This window comes from Podarcis bocagei (assembly GCF_964188305.1).
Source record: "Podarcis bocagei genome assembly, chromosome: 1".
NCBI lineage: Eukaryota > Metazoa > Chordata > Lepidosauria > Squamata > Lacertidae > Podarcis > Podarcis bocagei.
The window spans coordinates 21,533,030-21,548,955 of NC_138125.1; the positions used below are offsets into that span (position 1 = coordinate 21,533,030).

A 15,926-nucleotide genomic window follows, 5' to 3' on the forward strand; every position below is an offset into this window, starting at 1 on the left:
TGCTAAATAGTACTATAATCCTTTAAAATTGCATGGGTTTTTTTAAAGGAGATTGGACGATGTACTTCAAATGGCTCTTTAATAGAAAATATATTTAGCTTAGAAGCTTTCCACTGCAACAAGCACATTGCTAGCCCCTTACTGTTTCCTATGTAAGCCATTGGTTGATATCAAATAATGTGAAACATATAAATGCACAATTTAACAGTATCATTCTTTCCTTTACTAGGTAGTAACTCTTGCCGCTGAGTAATTGAGATTTTAATGTTTACATGTGGCTCTTTTAACAGAAATATGGGCGTATGGAATCTAAAATATTTTTTTACACTCTGGAGTTCTAAGGCATTTATGTTCCCTTGGATGAGACACTGGAATTTTAGAGGCCTCAGGACAGCTGAAGATGAGACCGAAGGAAGGGAACGCTAACTACACAGTATATAGTATGGTAGTTGGAAGCAGCTGTCAAATCCTTTTCAACCCCCTCAAATGATCTTTAGTCCATGTATCTTCTAAGTTGCCATTGATAGAGCCCCTTCCCCACATCTAAACATTTTTTTCTGCAGACTTCTGCTGGGGTTCTAAATTGTGGACAAATAAAACACACTTTCAAGTGCTTGATCTTTTTATTAATTTCTTGATTCCATCATTATGTTTTGTTTTCCCAGTGCTGAGTATTTTGCTGGAGTCTGTTCTGGTCTGTTTCATTATGTAAATTCCTTTTCTGCTTTAAGCTTCAAAAACAAAACAAATCTACAAGGATAGATGCCACATGCCACATATACAGCCCGCAATCTGAAACAAAATCACTTTGACCCACTTAACAACTGATTAGGCATATGTGGAAATCAGGATACTAGGAAATTATTGATGCTCATAAGATAGGGGCACTCCATTTTACAGTAGAATTTCAGACAAAAAAGAAAGGAGTGATTAAGCTCCTGCCTTGACCTGTCACTTTTAAGTGGGTTTGGCTGCAGTTTAAAATTTGTACAGAGAGGGGCTTGCACCATAAGGCTTTGAAAAGAAGAGACTGCTTTGCAAGTAAATATAATTAGAATCAGGGTACTGGTCCCTTAGGGGCTGAGTAGGTAAAATTATGGGTACTGTCCTGTGTGCATTTGCTTGGGAGTCTGCCCCATTGACTATAATGGGATCCGGATTCTTAGACTTGTAGAATTGGAAGTGACTCCCAAGTGTCAGCTAGTCCAACCCCCTGGTATGCAGTAATAATCTGTATTTGAATAAGCATGCTTAAGATCTGCAAACAATAACACACTGAAGATCCCGGGCCCCAGGGAAATTAGACTGGCCTTGACCAGAGCCAGGGCCTTTTCGGCTGTGGCCCCAGCCTGGTGGAACGCTCTCCCACAAGAGACTAGGGCCCAGCAGGATTTGATATCTTTCTGGAGGGCCTGCAAGACGGAGCTGTTCCGACAGGCCTTTGGCCAGGGTGCAGTCTGACCTTTTCCCTTTGTATAAGAACAAGCATGAAGGAGGCCTCCCAGCCTGTTCACAGGTCCTTATATGATCAGTGAAAACAGTTGGTCCTGGCAAGTGCTCTCAGTCTTAACCTGATAACTGCCATTTGTCCAGATTTTAATTTGTCTGAATTAATTTTAAGATGTATTTTAATTAATTGATGCCTGTTTTTATGTATACTGTGTTATTTATATGATGTTAGCTGCTCTGAGCCCGGCCCCGGCCAGGGAGGGTGGGGTACAAATAAAATTTATTATAATATTATTATTAAGCATGTCAACATACCTTCATATAATGAAGGGCATTTGTAAGAATGAGATGTACACACCCATTGTAGGTAGCTATGCTGCTTCATTAGTGAAAAACAGAAAGCTAGAGTAAATGTTATAATTCCTTTATCAACCAAAATTCATAGTTATTGGCCACAATAACAATTTTCTACCTCCACAGTTGGAGGAAGTATGCCTCTGAATGCTGCTTGGCAGGAATCACATATATGGAAAGCACTGTCGCACTAAGGTCTGGCTTCCAAGCTTCCCAAGCTAAGTGGGAGAGGACATCCCAGATAGAAGGAGAGTTTCTATCTCCATCCAATCTCAAAGGCTGGAAGAAATATTTAAAAGTACCTTGTGGGGATGGGGGAGTATTTCCATTTAGGGCGTCCTTTAAAAAATGGGCTGGGGTGGGGTTATGGGTTTGTTTTTTATGGTTTTTTGCTGCTTTTTAATTTTTTATGCTGTGAACCTAGGTTATGGGCGCAACAACGGAATGTCAAGGCGTGCTTTTTTATATAACTAGAATACAAAGCTGAAAATGAATGAACTGCAGACAAATGTTATGTTCATTTCCCACATGGTCTGGTCCTTCCCCTGCCCGCCCCCTAATATTTTTAAGAGGGTCTCTTCTCCATTCTTCAGAGAGTAGCTGTAGGTGGGGAAGCAGAAAAAGCTCCCCCTTTTCTTCCACTCTGCAGTTTCAAATCCAAAATCTTAGGTGCAAAATGCACCTTGGAACAATGGCAGTTTCGAACGCTGACTAGAACTCATGGGACATCCATGCAAGTCAAGCTGAATGCTGGCAGATTCAGGGCAGAGCACATAGTCAACCTACAGCAATGCTTCCCAATAACTGCTGCTGGAAGCCACAGGGTCCTGCTTGCGGGTTCCCCACCACGGGCGGATCGACTGACCCAGAAGGGCTTCCCTTGCGCTCCCCTCACTAAGCGAGCGCTCTGGCAACCCGGCGCCGCAGCCATCAGCGCACGCGAGCCTCTGCCCAAGCGAAGCCCCGCCCCCTACCCGTTTACACTGCCTCCTGCCACCCGATTGGTCCGCCCCTCCACCTTTCACCTCTCACCCGGCCCTCCTCTCCAATCGCGCCCGCCGTTTCATCGGCGCAAATTCAGGCGAGTGTGGTTTCTCTCCTCTCTCTCTCTTGTGCGCTGGTCTACGCATAGCGAAGGCGGCGGCGAGTCCCGGATTCTCGGAACGCTTCTGCGCCAGCAGCGCAGAGTCGGGCCCTATAGGCGGAGGAGGGTGGAGCTCCTTTTGCGTAGGCAGGGGCGGGGAGGAGGCTTGTCCTAACCGGGCCCAGGTGAATGGAGGAGCCTGACAGTTAAAAGAGGCGGAGGCGGCGAAATGGCGGCGGCGGCGGGGGAAGGAGCGGCAGCGGCATAATGAGGCGACGCCTGTAACCGGGGCAGCTCCAGGCTGGGTCCCGCCTGGCAGGTAGGAGGTTCCACCCGGCCCTTCTTCCCTCACAACCCGCTCGCCTCCTTCGCTTGGCTGCTCCTCAACGGGCCTGCCCTGGAGCCCAGCACTTGCCGGGGGGGGGGGGCTTCCCTTTTTTTCTCCCCTCAGCGGAGCTGTGGGCCGCCGCCGGGTGGGAGGAGGAGGAGGAGGAAGGGCGCCTTTGTCTTCCTCTCAGCCTCGCATTCTCCCTCCCGGTGTCTGTCTATGTCTCGCCCAGGCGGCGCGGTCGGGGCCTCCGCTCAGCTTAATCCGCCTCCTTTCCGTTTCCCTAAAGGGGGTGGGCGGCCGTGTCGCCTTTATTTCGCTTTATTTCCTCCTCCCCACGCGCAGCAAGCTTCCTCCCGCTGCTCTTTGTCTCCCCGGGGATATCCCGCTTTCTTCAGTTTGGCGAACTCCCAGGGGGGGGGGGAGAGGGGTTCAGAATTCCAACGTTTTCTCTATTTATTTTTTATTTTTTGATCAAATGCTCTTCCCTCTCCGGCCACCCGCCCATGAATCTGAAATGCATCCCCCTTAAGGCTGCGTTCCTTCTCAAGAGTAGATCCACTGGTATTAACGGGGCCCATGTGAGCCATGTGCGCTGAGCGTGATGAACGTTGGATGCAGCTCATAAGTTTCACCCAGCAGTTCCGAGAAGGCACCCGTGCTACTGGCACATTTCTGTCTTAAACACCCGCAGTAATGCCAAATAAAACATCCTGTGTCTTTGTTTTAAAAAGAATGGTGGTGCTCGATAAAGCATTTGCTTCCTGTGGAGACAAGTCTCGTTGGGGTCTGTGAGACTCTTTTCTCTCTCTCCATTTTCTTTTTAAAAAATGAGGTATGGATCAGGCTGTGGAGGGGAGGGATGTTCAGCGTCCATGTGCTCCTACGGGTATAATTCATGAGGCTGCCACACTTTGCATTAAGAGAGCAGCTAGATGTGCTTCCTTGTCTCCCACCCCAGCCAATTGTGTGGGCCATAGGGCAGCAGCAGCAGCAGAAATGGGCTTTCGCAGGCATGTTCTTCTTTTTTCCTCCCAGTTCCTTGTCCTACTTCATCCATTGTCCTTTAGGATTACCAGAACACAATGTCCCAAGAAATAAGGGGTCTCACTATAACACTGTGGGCTTACAGGGGTTTGAATTGAAGTGACTGCCATTGATCCATGTCAACGAGGCTAGAATAAATAAGAGATGTCTGGTAACCTCGATTTTTCCTGTGCACGCTGCTGCCTCACGTCTCTTCCAGCTGTCTGTCTCTGGCATTGTTGGGATAACAGGAGGGTTCTTTCTTTTACACACACACACACACACTTACACTTTAAATTAACTCAGTTTTCTTGGAATAAATATATTTTCCCTTCTCATCCCTCTGTTTGCAACTGAGCAAAAAAAGATGTGAATTTTATTCACTGCTGCTTCTAATGTTTCCCTCGTGGCTCCATGAGTAGATTGGAATTGTAACTTCATAGTGAGGGCAAGGTGGTGGTGGGGTTTTGTTTACTGTGTTTACTGTATCAATCAAGCTTTAAGTAACACCAAATAATAAACTGGATGTTTTACTGTGGTAGAGTAATCTTTTGAAAGGCATGATTTTTAAAGCAGAATTCCCTTGATGTAGCAAATTTTCTGCTCTTGATGAGTGTAAGGAGACACTAATCACATGATGCAGAAGTAGTATTTTATATTCTGTATAATCTTGGCCCATTACAGTCTCAGTAATGGGAAGAAGCTAGTTCTCTTCATGCTCATTATATTTGGGCTGTGCGTACAATAGTTTGCTATGGAACAGTGATCCTACAGTTTATCCAGTAACATTTCATGAGGTTCTTTGTTCATCCAAGCAACAATAAAGCAATTTTGCCCCTTGGTAACACTCTACAAGTATTATCCTGATTCACTGCTAATTGTATGTTATGCATTCTCTTCAATATACAGTACCAGCTATCACCTTTAAAGAACTTAAGGGATAAGTGAAATTTCACAGCTTTAACAAAAGTGCCCATTGCTACTGCTGGGGAAGAGGAATTAATTCTTCAGGGGGTTGGACTAGATGATCCTCAGGGTCCCTTCCAACTCTACAGTTCTGATTCCCGTTAACTACAGTTTCTGACACTTGTTGCTGCTTCAAGACCTTTGTCTTTTCACCCTTTGCCTGATAAGAATCTCTGCACCATTATTTCTGCTGCTGCCACCCTGTATTCTTTTCCCATGGGGAAAAGAAGCTTGATTGGTGAGGCAATTTTGGAAAGGCAAAATTACTAGCAGAGAAAGGGTTAATTAATCCCCTTCTTTTTTCCTAACTGCAATTTGAAATGCCATGTTTGTTACAAAGGAAAGGAAAAAGTTGCAGGCAACTCTGTAAAGCAGTCATGGGGAACAGATGATCCTCCAGAAGTTGTTTGATTTCATCTTCCATCATCCTTGACTATTGACCATGCCAAGTGAAACTGATGGAAATGAGTCTGACAATATATTCAGGGCCACAGGTTCACCACTCTTGATGTTATGTGTAATTTGTCCCTCAGAGTACAGTGGTACCTCGGGTTACATATGCTTCAGGTTACATACGCTTCAGGTTACAGACTCCGCTAACCCAGAAATAGTTCTTCAGGTTAAGAACTTTGCTTCAGGATCAGAACAGAAGTCGTGCTTCGGCGGCGCGGCGGCAGGAGGAGGCGCTTCAGGTTAAGAGCAGTTTCAGGTTAAGAACAGACCTCCGGAGCGAATGAAGTACTTAACCTGAGGTACTACTGTACAATTCTACACCTTGAAGGGCAAGTTGTGAAGGTTGGAAGAGGTTATAAAGCTTCTTTTTGAGGAAACTATCCAGAAGCCTACTTTCTATGCTGATATAATGCCCTGTCACTAGAACTGGCAACCCCATAAGAGCCATAGTATTTGAATGTAAACTGCAGAGAAGTGGATGTAATTGCTAGTGCTATGAATTGGTGGAGGTGGACAGGCGCTGTCAGGACTACAGTCAGAACTATCTATCAGGACTGTGTGATTGTATCCTCCCCAAATTGAAATAAGCATTTTAGCATTTACTGAAAATATATTAAATGGAAGCTGATTCTTCAACAAGTCAAACTCTAAAACCATCAGAGATCAGTTATGACACTGCCGCAATGTTAAGAATGCCAAAAGAATAATTGCTGAGCTGACTTCACAACCAGAAATGATTAGTCCTTTTAACTATTTCTTTGAACTCTGGTTTCTCTTCAGATCGTATAATTTTTTCACCTTTTATTAACTGTGTACCTTAGTTAGAAAGTTTGGGTATGAGTCAAATAATTTTTTTATTTTAAAAATCTGTATTCTACTTTTCTTCTGGAAGGAACTCAAGGCGACTCACAATGAAATAGGATATCTACTAGAAATTCAGTTACAACAAGAAGTATACCTGACACCAGAGAGCTTCAATATTCTAAGGGCTAGAACACTTGACCCATCTTATGACTATTATTTATTAAATTCATACCCTGCCCTTCCTTTGAATGAGCCCATAAATTATTTTGTGCTTTGAGCTACTTCCTGTGTATCTGAGAGCCCCTAGCTAGATTGGGGTGCATATTTATGGAAAATTACCTGAAACCTTGAGACTTTTATAACAGGGATTCTGACCATCTTCTTGTTCTAGGTATTGTGCAAGTTTTTCTTCCTTGCTGTTAAGTTATCGCTTATCCAAACCTTATTTTTATGCAGCACAGGGGATTCCACAATACTTTGGGCAATATATCCAACATCACTAGAATAATCAATATCCTGATATCTAAATAGCAGTTCTAATGCAACCTAGAACTACTTGTCTTCATGCTAATATTTTTAATATTACTTCCTTTGAGGGCATGTGCCCTCAGCCTTTTCACATGTTTCATCCAAAAAATTGATCATCCTTCCGGTTACGTTCTAATTTATAGGTATTATTAAATTCTCTCCTGCCTATGTCTTTATCTGAAAGGTTGATGAGATGAGGTGAGACTGAACTGTTCAAACTTTGCCCTCACCTGCCATTCTTGACTGGAGGCAACTTCAGTTGGCCATCCCTTTCTCTGTAAGAGTGGCTCTTACTGCTCTGGGGAATCATGTGCAGCAGTTTCCCTGTCCATGCATTCAGTTTCCTCTCCAGCTTAGGATATGCATGAATATACCTGCTTCTCTGTCTGTATAGTCCCTTGCTGAATCGGGCACATGTTGCAAAGGATAACATTAAAAAAATAGTAATGCCTCAGAATGGCTTATTAGACTTGATACAATTCTTTCTAATTGTTGATGCTCCTAGCCAAGAAGTATTGGCAGCAGTAGTAACTTGGTGAACATTACCATAGTCCTGTGATTAGTTTTAACTGTTTTTAATACTGAATTTTAAATAGTTGTAACCTGCACTGAGTCTTGGTGGTGAAGGGCAGGTAATAAATGTAATAATAAATGTAATCATTTATATAATAATCATACTGTCAAAGCAGGCATTTTTTTTTAAAAAAAGGGCAGGGATGGGGAACATGTGGCTCTCCATATGTTGCTGGTCTACACCCCCATCATCTTGGGCCATTGGCCATGTTGGCTGTGACTGATGGAAGTCCAACAGCATATGGAGGGTCACAGGCTCCCCATTCCTCTTTCAAGGGGAAGTTAGAAATTCCACAAGATTGAGCCTGTCACAAAGTGGACAGATCAATAAATTACGGTGGTGGTTTTAGAAGATGCTTTTATCTGAAGCAAAACAACGAATGTCATGACAAGTTCATGAACTCTGGTGGTTGCAATCTAGAACCCAAGAGATATATTGGAGAGAAGCAGAGAGCTAGCCAGTGTTTCCAAATTAGGAGTATTATTCACATGCTTCTAACCTTAGCTGAAACTACTTGAGTGGGTGATGGCAATGCAAAATTGGTATTCTGCATCCTGTATTTGGTTTCTGATAGTTTAGCTGTAAGTGGGCCCAGCTAAACTAAATCCGTGAGAGTGAGCTCGCTCTCTTCAATCATATGTAACCTTTACAGGGCAAGAGCCATTTAATACATTTCTTTTCTGATCTTGCTTAATTAGGCATGTGGAATAAACCTCCATCCAGTAATTGGAAGTGCTACAACAAACTTTCTGTATTCAAAGAAATTGTTTAACAGCCTATAAGAGCACAGCTAGGAGTGCTTGAGAGGTATATAAAGTGAACGATGTGATTGCAGCTGGAATCTAACAACACACATTTTCTTGAAACGAGGCTCTGTACTATAACTATTACATCAGTTCCAGCCAGGTTGGTAAAGGTTGCTTTAAATGCTACAGTTGAAACAAAAGTCTTCCCCTGTACCTTGAAAATTAACAACAGAATGGCCTGGCACCAAATATGCTAAACGTTGCTTTCACACATAAATGTATATAATTATATAGAAATAATATAATTAATGCACTGGCAAAATTTCTGTAGGAAAGAAAATGTGGGAAAATAAACTTTAAAGCACATTTCCTTCAAATTGGCACAAGGAAATGAACAGAGGTCTGAAGTCAGTGGCAACCATTTGGATAGATCTCCTGGATATGGAAAAAGGCTTCCACATGTAGACTGACCGTCCTTTCATGCAAGAAGTTTTCATGACTTATGCTCTTAAGGAGCATGCTGAACTCAGTTTTCAAATGTATATGTTTAACAATAAAGTAGAGTGTTTTGAAAACTGAAGTAATATTTTTATTGTCAACATCAAATTAAACATGTATTAACAATTTCTGCTAAAAATGTGTTATCAATGTGTCACTTATGTGAATTGTGCATGAGTTCCTGCTTATCAAAATAAGAAATAAAGTGTTGTTGACCTGCCCCCCTAGTGGCGACTAGACTGTTTTGGCATTTCTATCCTTGTTTCTAGCACTTCACCGTTTTATCTCAGGGAATGAATGACCGAGACGCCGTTGCTGCCCTCATACAACCAGTAGAATGGGAAATGGTGACAATATCTTTAGTCTTCAGACAAGATATGATTATAGCTCCTTTACAGTAAACTTTTGAAGTACCTTATAAAATTGGGAGCCTTATGAGAATTACTCTAGTGACCCATGTGCTATATGTATGTTATTTCAGGCCTCAACAGTGGATATTGTTTCCCCTGTACAAGAAGATAATTTATAAGTTGCATTTGGCCTCCAGAAGTTGCTAGATTTGCTCACATTAGCTGCCCAAGTGAGTTCACTCAGGGGAATTCTTCAACATCCAGATTGCAGTTGATACAAGCTTCTCCAGCTGTATGCAGAAGACTCTTGGTTTGAGCAGGAAACATCCATGAGCTGTAACTGGCTTGATCTCTTGGAGGTTGTTCTGGAGCTGGAAGCTTTTCAATTGGTGTAGGGGAGGGGTACTGTGTTTTTTTTTGGGGGGGGAGCTTCCTAAGTTTCAAGACCCATGCCATTCTACAGGTCTGGGACATTTAAGCCCATGTTTAAGAAAATTAGCTAGGGCTGATGATGTCTGCATAGAAAGTGCTTGTTTAAAGGGCTTCCTTGGTGAGAAATGTGGCACAGCCATTCCTTAATGAGTTGAACACACATTTCCTTGGAATAGTTTGGCAGTTTGCCAGCTCCAACTCAGTAGTGTAGAAAAGAGAAGTATATGATTTACATTTATGCAAATCTTGTGTCTGGAAACCACACATAGGCAGCTGCTATGCTCCCATGAAGTAAAAAATGGTTGAGGCTCTGAAAAGACCCCAGCTCTACCATTTGCCTCTAGTGTTGTTATGGAAAAGGAAGCTTATATCAGTGAGTCCTAAGTTTATAAAGTATGGAAAAAACTAACTGACTCTGCAGACCTGACTGCAAGATTAGTCTCAGTTTGGTTTATCATCTTTTTTTTCTTCTTAAGTGAATGATTTAACAGTGGGAGGGAAAGTGTTAAAGGTATTTCTAGATAGTTTTTGTGTTCAAAAACTCATATTTCGCATTATTATTTGAAAGTAATTGCATCCTGAAAAATCCAGTGCATTTTTAAAAAAAGCTTTTAATGTTAAACTTTGATAGCTTTGGAATTCTAAAAGTTAAGTAGGTTTCATTATACTTCAAACTAAGGAGTTGCCAAATTTCAGTGTCTGCATTTTAAAAGACCAGCACTAAGAAGCAATATGGAGCCTTTAACTTTTACAATATTCTTAGAGCATAGGACTTAGTATTACTGGGCATGTATGCTAGGATTAAACTAGCAGTTGCACAAATAAAAACACATTTATATGACACACATGGCTTTGTACGTACTGTGGTCACACAATCTCCTTGCATAAAGAACTAAAATGGAAAACAGCATGCTCCGTACTTAGCAGATATTCCTTTTCCTTACATTGGATCTTTATCTGTAAAATAAATTTACTGGTGAGTGGTGCTGCTTTAGGACCACGAGTATTGCTGCTGTGAGGCTATGCTTCCTGGCAAATGGTATATGACTTTGACCATCAAACAGAAGCTGGCTGGCTGGCTGGCTGGCTGGCTGGCTGGCTGGCTGGCTGGCTGGCTGCCTGCCTGCCTGCCTGCCTGCCTGCCTGCCTGCCTGCTGCAACAGGCCTTTTGTCCAGAGGAGAGCACCAACACAATCGACATGGTAATATGATGTAAGCTTGCACTTTCCTACTAGAACTTGGCTCAGTCTTTTGCGTGAAGCCTGTCTAGCAGTATGTTAGCTTAGGAACTGAAAGGGCCTGCTGCACCGAGGGCAGCAGTATCCAGTTTATATTTTTCTGTCAGCTACACTTCTACTCTTCTGTTTACACCACTTTTGAGGAAAACTAATGGCCTCCATCTTAATCTTAAATATTTTGGCGATTGAAGTGATGAGTTACCAGTGTTAAGGTGGGATAGACCAATGAAATGTTTCTGTTCAGACAAATGTTCTGATTGTAATGAAAGGCAGCATTACCTTTTATCTTGCCAGGGAAGACTAAATTCTGTTTTAATTCAGTGAAATTTTACAGGATTGAAAGCAACCGCAGAGTTTCTGTGGAAAAAGGAAGCAGGTTTGTGTTCATTGGCATAACCATACCTATTTATTACAGAAACATTGGGCAGAAACTACAGCTGAGATTCCTGTGGTTTCGCCATGGTTTTAGCAAGGGCAGCCATCTGCTGCAAACTTTTCAAGGTCTGGTATCTTTACTTGGTTTGCAGTGTGGAATAATCAGTTGTCCCACACAATCAGCATGGGATTAATCAGGATGGCAAATCTGTGGTCCTGCAGATATGGTTGGACTGTCATTTCCACGGTGGCTGGAGATGATGGGAGCTGGAGTCAAACAACATCTGGAGGGCCACAGGTTCCCCATCCTGCTTTAGCGGGAAGGGTATAATAAATTTATGAGGAAAGAAGATGGTGTAGTCTTATGAGGAAAGAAGATGGTGTAGTCTGACACAAAATAGTGTGTTATGCTGTGTGCTGAATTTCTGTCGCATATTGGGGATATGTTCATTGCAGAAGGACCATCTAAATTGTAATGGTGTTCCATGCCACCCCTTGATCTGGGTTACAGCTGAGATAGGAAGATTAACAGTTCTGGCTGGATATTTTGTTTTGGTACTTTCCCAATGTGAACCTGAATACCCATACCCCAAAGCTGCTGTTGATAATAGCCTCAATATTCTTCACTGATAGTGAACTGCTTTTTCAACTCCTGTGGATGAATTTTGTCTTGCTCTTTGCTAAATAGGCTGTTTTTGGACTACACAGACTAAAAGCATGCTGTTAAGAATTTGATTTCACTTGGCTAAAATGCATGGGAAATAGAACAGTTAAACTGAAAAGCCTATTAACATTTAATTTTTAAATCCAATAAGTGTCCATTGATTTCTGTACCGTTCTCGTAGTGAAGTGGGAAAAGGGTTGTTGATACATTGCCTTGTTTTACATGAAGACACACAAATGGGCAATGAGGACACACAAATGGGCAATGGTTATCTGTTTTGCCATTTTTCTCAGTATGTATAATAAATAATGTGGTAGTTGTGTTTGAAATTTGCAATAAAATGGATGCCAGTCACTTCTGCCCTATAACATAGGGCTGTTTTCAACTAATGAATCCCGTCAGTGGAATCCCTGCACAAGGAACTCGGCTTGCGTATCAGCCCCCCCCCCCTGTGCCCCCCAAATGGCTTTGGTGGGTCAGGAGAAACCCCAGAACTGCAGATAGTGTGAAGTGGGGAAGACAGTAGGAATCGTTCTGTCTGGCAGAAGGATTGCCTTAGCACAACTTCGAATTCCTCCAAAGTGAATATTAAGTTTCCCTAAGATTTCATTTTCATAGTGAAAGAAAGTGAAGTAGAACCAGTTGTAAACCTAATGGATGTTAGTGAGCAATTGTTTTAACAGGTAAAGTAGAAAATAAGCTAATATGTTCAGGCCCTTAATCTTTCAGACACTCACTGTCTGCATCCTTGGCCAAAAAGGACTTTTGAAGGGTAATGTGCTGTTCTCCAGAGCTAAACATTAAAATGCAAGGATGAAGAGTATTGCATGGTGTGGTTGGGTTTTATTAGAGTTTTTGAAAATGTGCTGTCTTTTTATTGCCTTCTAGGATATCTAGGTTTGAAACAAAGTTACAGGCTTGGAAACTCTGGATAAGCTCAATATCAAGATTCAAGGTAGAAAAATGCTAACGTGTGCTCCTTAATGCTATGGTGCTCCTTAACTTTTAAATGCTACTTGGGCTAGAAGTTTACTCATTAAGATTGTTTCCTTTTATTCTGACTTTGTTTTAACTTTTAAAAATGACCTGCTATCAGCATACTATTTCCCTTTCTGAACAGTTCATTAGGAGTAGGAAATTGTCTTTCATTCAGTACATAAAATGTAAAACTTTGACTCTATATTGTGGTTACCAAATCCTTGATGATTTTTACCAGTATGGATTTATTTATTTTTACGTTTAAAATGTAATGTTGCATAATGATCTTATTAAATTCTCAAGGATAATTATTTAAAAATGGCATCCATATTTTAGAAAATGATTATATGTATCTTCTACAATGGCTGGGAACCTTGCTGCTTTAGTCATTTTGATGAGTATAAATATACACGTTCTTACTCAACCTGTAGAAAGAGTAGAAGCCATTATCCCTGCTGCTTCATATGTAAAAAGGACTCTTTCTTAAAACTAATATTTGTCTTTATTTAATGAAGAATTATTATGCTGGTTTATTGTTGTATATTGGCCATGTTCACCATTTTTGTATAACTCAATTTATTAACATTATAAAATAAAACTTGAAGAGTTTATCCTTTTAATAACAATATTTTTCATTTTTACTGGGGTGGTGGAGGAAATATTCATTCAGGAACTTCTGTTATCCCAGCTTCTAGATACAAGGGATTTGTGGTATAACACAGGGCTTACCATGATAATTTTCTTTACTTAGCTTTAAAGCTCTCAAATCTAGCAAAAACTGTTTAGGGTCAATATGGTCACTTAATGCATTATTTCCTCCCCTTCCCGCATATGTGGCTCCTTGTACAGGAGTTCCTTTGGGTCTTTCCATCCTCTTCATTGACAGCCCTCTCAAAAACTGACATTTTCGGTTGCAGGGAGGGCTGGCACATCCAAAGATGGATTGAACTAACTTTTTTCTCTCCACCCCTTCTTGTTTTTAATAACACTTTATTTCAAATTTAATAACACAGTTTATGTACATCAGTTATCTGAGTATCATAAATTGATTGTTCTAAAGAGAAACTACAAATAGAAATCCACTTTTGACTGAAATCTTGAATGGAATCTTATTCTTAATATGTGTAAAAGTATTTTAGCTCTTCGCTAACAATTTTCTTATATTGATTGAGCAGGAGCTGAGCAGCAATGTGGTTAGCCTCGAAGCAGATATAATGGTGTCAAAATGCAGTTCAGAGAACATATACTTAGAGGGCACAGAAACTAATATGGTAAGTCTGTATCTAATTCAATCAGAAATCACTATCTTTTTAAATAGTCTACATAATGCTGGCATTTCTTTGGAAGAAAACTTCAAATCACATTGCTCAATTTCTCTTACGACTATTGGGAGGAATTCACCATTGGGGTCTTCTGATCGTTCCATCAGCACAAACATTTCAGCTTGCCATCGGAACCAGAGGCGTCGCTCAACAGCAGTAGCGAGTAGACCCCCATCGCACCTGTGCCTCCATCCCCTCAAGCTTCCAAACCCTTTTACTGGATCATTTGCCTTTGGGGAGATACACCAGGGGTGCCGCTGGGTCCCCATCACCCAAAACTTCCTTTTGGGTTTTTTTCTGGAGCTCACAGCACCTTTGTGAAGCTCCAATCTCCTGTTGAGCTCGGATTTCCCCAGAGAGGTTAAATCCACGTACGAAATGGCCCATGTAGCACCCATATTTTTTTGGAATTGCTGTACATTGCTAATTCTAAAACAAAACTTTTTGGGTTTCTGAAAAAGCAATCTATATTGTGTTAAATTGAGGAGTTTAGCTTTGAAACTTTATATACGACTTATTATTAAAGTGGTGATAGTACTTTTTTGGTTATGCTTATTGGTTCATAGCTTTTTCAATATCTAGGTTTTCTTTTCTGTACAGGAAACTGGTATAATTAAGTACTTGCAACATACTTGTTTGGAGTTAATGCCCCCTTAAAATAAAATCAAAACCAGTATAAAGAGAATTGAACTAATGCAAAGCACAAAATATATGTATGACTTTATATTGAGCTTAGTCCATGAACTCTATTCTTGTGGCAGCTGGAAGTTAATATCACTACCAGTGTGTGGCCTATATCTTAACAATGGTTAAGGGATCAGGTAGGGTAAAGCAATTGCAAACTATCTTCCCCTGTCAAGCATTATTTCTCTCAATACCTTCACATAGAATTTGCACTCTAGGCAGAGATTGGATAAGGTGGTGATGTGGCTTATCCTGCAATTTCACCAATGCAGGTAGAGGTGATACCTATTTTGATCTTGATTGTGGACATTTCTATTTAAAATAAGTTCTCAAATCACTTCACAATTGTTTAGTTATTGTTTGACATTAATAAAAGTAACTACTTATAGCAGCGGTTCCCAATCAGCTAAGTACTGTGGACCCCCTGTTTTTCAAAAACCAAGTCGTGGAACCACTACTTTTGAAAATGTTGATATCTCTGTGGTGGTTTTTGTTATGTTAATTTTGCCACACACCTCCTGGGTGGGTAATGCAGAGCCTCTGAGGTCCGCAGACCACCAGTTGGGAACCACTGGCTTATAGCATTAGTATCTTTTCAAAGTGCAATTAAATGGAGGCTATCCCCCACACCGCCCATAGCAATCTACAGTGAGAACGTAGTGGAATAATTGCTGTTAAGTGCTATAGGTTGAGAGAACATTCCAGTTTAATTTGGAGAATAGCAAGGACAGGTATAACTCAGGATTACAAGTATTTTCATCATCTGAGTTCCTCTTCATTTAACTGCACTGAATGAGCATATTATAGGGAAAGTGGGTACTGCCTTGTTTGCTGGGTATATCTGTGGTGCTTTCCATTACTTGTTTGGTCTCAATTTTCCAACCGTGGCATGTGGAAATAAACTTTCAATTATTTACGGATTTTTAAAAACGTTATATGATATTCTTTGGTGTACTGCACAAGACCATAAAGAGGTAGGTATGCAAAATTCAAGTTGAAAGTCCATGAAATATAGTTGTGTTAGTCCTTAAGTGATTAACATAATCTATCCAGGATGGAGAGCTCATATAATG

The 15,926-nt window shown here is 41.1% G+C and overlaps 1 protein-coding gene across 3 annotated transcripts in view; it reads left to right on the top strand.

Moving 5' to 3' along the window:
• Positions 1-2,942: 2,942 nt before the first annotated feature.
• Positions 2,943-15,926, top strand: part of DICER1 (dicer 1, ribonuclease III) — a 55,710-nt gene continuing 42,726 nt past the window's right edge. Inside the window, exons 1-3 of one of the 3 annotated variants that reach the window (XR_014002474.1) lie at positions 2,943-3,206; positions 12,758-12,824; positions 14,023-14,118. The gene's annotated coding sequence lies outside the window, so the exon portion shown is untranslated. The remainder of the gene's footprint in view (positions 3,207-12,757; positions 12,825-14,022; positions 14,119-15,926) is intronic. The other 2 variants (XM_081172064.1, XM_081172062.1) reach the window with 2 other exon arrangements.